Here is a 5,009-nt window from a genome sequence, read left to right on the forward strand (position 1 = left end):
GAGAGGTGGCCAGGGCTGGGCCGCGCCCCCCTCCCCCCTAGTCCGAATAGGACAAGGAGAGGGGGGCGGCGCCCCCCTTCCTTCTCTCTTTCCTCTTTCCCCCTCCCGAATCCTATTCCAACTAGGAAAGGGGGGAATCCTACTCCCGGTGGGAGTAGGACTCCTCCTGGCGGCCCCTCCTCCTGGCCGGCCGCACCTTCCCCTGCTCCTTTATATACGGGGGCAGGGGGCACCCCTAGACACACAAGTTGATCCACGTGATCATATTCTTAGCCATGTGCGGTGCCCCCTTCCACCATAATCCTCGATAATATTGTAGCGGTGCTTAGGCGAAGCCCTGCGACGGTAGTACATCAAGATCGTCACCACGCCATCGTGCTGACAGAACTCTTCCCCGACACTTTCCTGGATCGGAGTCCGGGGATCGTCATCGAGCTGAACGTGTGCTAGAACTCGGAGGTGCCGTAGTTTCGGTGCTTGATCGGTCGGGCCGTGAAGACGTATGACTACATCAACCGCATTGTGCTAACGCTTCCGCTGTCGGTCTACAAGGGTACATAAATCACACTCTCCCCTCTCATTGCTATGCATCACCATGATCTTGCGTGTGTGTAGGATTTTTTTTGAAATTACTACGTTCCCCAACAGTGGCATCCGAGCCTAGGTTTTATGTGTTGATGTTATATGCACGAGTAGAACACAAGTGAGTTGTGGGCATATAAGTCATACTGCTTACCAGCATGTCATACTTTGGTTCGGCGGTATTGTTGGACGAAGCGGCCCGGACCGACATTACGCGTACGCTTACGCGAGACCGGTTCTCCCGACGTGCTTTGCACAAAGGTGGCTAGCGGGTGACAGTTTCTCCAACTTTAGTTGAACCGAGTGTGGCTACGCCCGGTCCTTGCGAAGGTTAAAACAACACCAACTTGACGAACTATCGTTGTGGTTTTGATGCGTAGGTAAGATTGGTTCTTGCTTAAGCCCGTAGCAGCCACGTAAAACTTGCAACAACAAAGTAGAGGACATCTAACTTGTTTTTGCAGGGCATGTTGTGATGTGATATGGTCAAGACATGATGCTAAATTTTATTGTATGAGATGATCATGTTTTGTAACCGAGTTATCGGCAACTGGCAGGAGCCATATGGTTGTCGCTTTATTGTATGCAATGCAATCGCGCTGTAATGCTTTACTTTATCACTAAGCGGTAGCGATAGTCGTGGAAGCATAAGATTGGCGAGACGACAACGATGCTACGATGGAGATCATGGTGTCGCGCCGGTGACAATGGTGATCACGATGGTGCTTCGAAGATGGAGATCACAAGCACAAGATGATGATGGCCATATCATATCACTTATATTGATTGCATGTGATGTTTATCTTTTATGCATCTTATCTTGCTTTGATTGACGGTAGCATTATAAGATGATCTCTCACTAATTATCAAGAAGTGTTCTCCCTGAGTATGCACCGTTGTGAAAGTTCTTCGTGCTGAGACACCACGTGATGATCGGGTGTGATAGGCTCTACGTTCAAATACAACGGCTGCAAAACAGTTGCACACACGGAATACTCAGGTTATACTTGACGAGCCAAGCATATACAGATATGGCCCTTGAACACGGAGACCGAAAGGTCGAGCGTGAATCATATAGTAGATATGATCAACATAGTGATGTTCACCAATGAAACTACTCCATCTCACGTGATGATCGGACATGGTTTAGTTGATTTGAATCACGTAATCACTTAGAGGATTAGAGGGATATCTATCTAAGTGGGAGTTCTTTAAGTAATATGATTAATTGAACCTAAATTTATCATGAAACTTAGTACCTGATAGTATCTTGCTTGTTTATGCTTGATTGTAGATAGATGGCCCATGTTGTTGTTCCGTTGAATTTTAATGCGTTCCTTGAGAAAGCAAAGTTGAAAGATGATGGTAGCAATTACACGGACTGGGTCCGTAACTTGAGGATTATCCTCATTGTTGCACAGAAGAATTACGTCCTGGAAGCACCGCTGGGTGCCAGGCCTGCTGCTGGAGCAACACCAGATGTTATGAACGTCTGGCAGAGCAAAGCTGATGACTACTCGATAGTTCAGTGTGCCATGCTTTACGGCTTAGAATCGGGACTTCAACGACGTTTTGAACGTCATGGAACATACGAGATGTTCTAGGAGTTGAAGTTAATATTTCAAGCAAATGCCTGGATTGAGAGATATGAAGTCTCCAATAAGTTCTATAGCTGCAAGATGGAGGAGAACAGATTTGTCAGTGAGCATATACTCAAAATGTCTGGGTATAATAATCACTTGATTCAATTGGGAGTTAATCTTCCAGATGATTGCGTCATTGACAAAATTCTCCAATCATTGCCACCAAGCTACAAGAGCTTCGTGATGAACTATAATATGCAAGGGATGAATAAGACTATTCCTGAGCTCTTCGCAATGCTGAAAGCTGCGGAGGTAGAAATCAAGAAGGAGCATCAAGTGTTGATGGTCAACAAGACCACTAGTTTCAAGAAAAAGGGCAAAGGGAAGAAGAAGGGGAACTTCAAAAAGAACAGCAAGCAAGTTGCTACTCAAGAGAAGAAACCCAAACCTGGACCTAAGCCTGAAACTGAGTGCTTCTACTGCAAGCAGACTGGTCACTGGAAGCGGAACTGCCCCAAGTATTTGGCGGATAAGAAGGATGGCAAGGTGAACAAAGGTATATGTGATATACATGTTATTGATGTGTACCTTACTAATGCTCGCAGTAGCACCTGGGTATTTGATACTGGTTCTGTTGCTAATATTTGCAACTCAAAACAGGGACTACGGATTAAGCGAAGATTGGCTAAGGACGAGGTGACGATGCGCGTGGGAAATGGTTCCAAAGTCGATGTGATCGCGGTCGGCACGCTACCTCTACATCTACCTTCGGGATTAGTATTAGACCTAAATAATTGTTATTTGGTGCCAGCGTTAAGCATGAACATTATATCTGGATCTTGTTTGATGCAAGATGGTTATTCATTTAAATCAGAGAATAATGGTTGTTCTATTTACATGAGTAATATCTTTTATGGTCATGCACCCTTAAAGAGTGGTCTATTCTTATTAAATCTCGATAGTAGTGACACACATATTCATAGTGTTGAAACCAAAAGATGCAGAGTTGATAATGATAGTGCAACTTATTTGTGGCACTGCCGTTTGGGTCATATCGGTATAAAGCGCATGAAGAAACTCCATACTGATGGGCTTTTGGAACCACTTGATTATGAATCACTTGGTACTTGCGAACCGTGCCTTATGGGTAAGATGACAAAAACACCATTCTCCGGTACTATGGAGAGAGCAACAGATTTATTGGAAATCATACATACAGATGTATGTGGTCCGATGAATGTTGAGGCTCGTGGCGGATATCGTTATTTTCTCACCTTCACAGATGACTTAAGCAGATATGGGTATATCTACTTAATGAAACATAAGTCTGAAACATTTGAAAAGTTCAAAGAATTTCAGAGTGAAGTTGAAAATCATCGTAACAAGAAAATAAAATTCCTACGATCTGATCGTGGAGGAGAATATTTGAGTTACGAGTTTGGTATACATTTCAAACAATGTGGAATAGTTTCGCAACTCACGCCACCCGGAACACCACAGCATAATGGTGTGTCCGAACGTCGTAATCGTACTTTACTAGATATGGTGCGATCTATGATGTCTCTTACTGATTTACCGCTATCGTTTTGGGGATATGCTCTAGAGACGGCCGCATTCATGTTAAATAGGGCACCATCAAAATCCGTTGAGACGACGCCATATGAACTGTGGTTTGGCAAGAAACCAAAGTTGTCGTTTCTGAAAGTTTGGGGCTGCGATGCTTAAGTGAAAAAACTTCAACCTGATAAGCTCGAACCCAAATCGGAGAAATGTGTCTTCATAGGATATCCAAAGGAAACTATTGGATACACCTTCTATCACAGATCCGAAGGCAAGACTTTTGTTGCTAAATTCGGAAACTTTCTAGAGAAGGAGTTTCTCTCTAAAGAAGTGAGTGGGAGGAAAGTAGAACTTGACAAGGTAAATGTACCTGCTCCCTTATTGGAAAGTAGCACATCACAGAAACCAGTTTCTGTGACACCTACACCAATTAGTGAGGAAGCTAATGATAATGATCATGAAACTTCAGAACAAGATACTACTGAACCTCGTAGATCAACCAGAGTAAGATCCGCGCCAGAGTGGTATGGTAATCCTGTTCTGGAAGTCATGCTACTAGATCATGATGAACCTACGAACTATGAAGAAGCGATGGTGAGCCCAGATTCCGCAAAATGGCTTGAAGCCATGAAATCTGAGATGGGATCCATGTATGAGAACAAAGTATGGACTTTGGTTGACTTGCCCAATGATCGGCAAGCAATTGAGAATAAATGGATCATCAAGAAGAAGACTGACGCTGACGGTAATATTACTGTCTACAAAGCTCGACTTGTGGCAAAAGGTTTTCAGCAAGTTCAAGGGATTGACTACGATGAGACCTTCTCACCCGTAGCGATGCTTAAGTCTGTCCGAATCATGTTAGCAATTGCCGCATTTTATGATTATGAAATTTGGCAAATGGATGTCAGAACTGCATTCCTGAATGGATTTCTGCAAGAAGAGTTGTATATGATGCAGCCGGAAGGTTTTGTCGATCCAAAGGGAGCTAACAAAGTGTGCAAGCTCCAGCGATCCATTTATGGACTGGTGCAAGCCTCTCGGAGTTGGAATAAACACTTTGATAATGTGATCAAAGCATTTGGTTTTGTACAGACTTTTGGAGAAGCCTGTATTTACAAGAAAGTGAGTGGGAGCTCTGTAGCATTTCTGATATTATATGTAGATGACATATTGCTAATCGGAAATGATATAGAATTTCTGGATAGCATAAAAGGATACTTGAATAAGAGTTTTTCAATGAAAGACCTCGGTGAAGCTGCTTACATATTGGGCATTAAGATC

Source organism: Triticum dicoccoides, chromosome 1A (genome assembly GCF_002162155.2).
Source record: "Triticum dicoccoides isolate Atlit2015 ecotype Zavitan chromosome 1A, WEW_v2.0, whole genome shotgun sequence".
Classification (NCBI taxonomy): Eukaryota; Viridiplantae; Streptophyta; class Magnoliopsida; order Poales; family Poaceae; genus Triticum; species Triticum dicoccoides.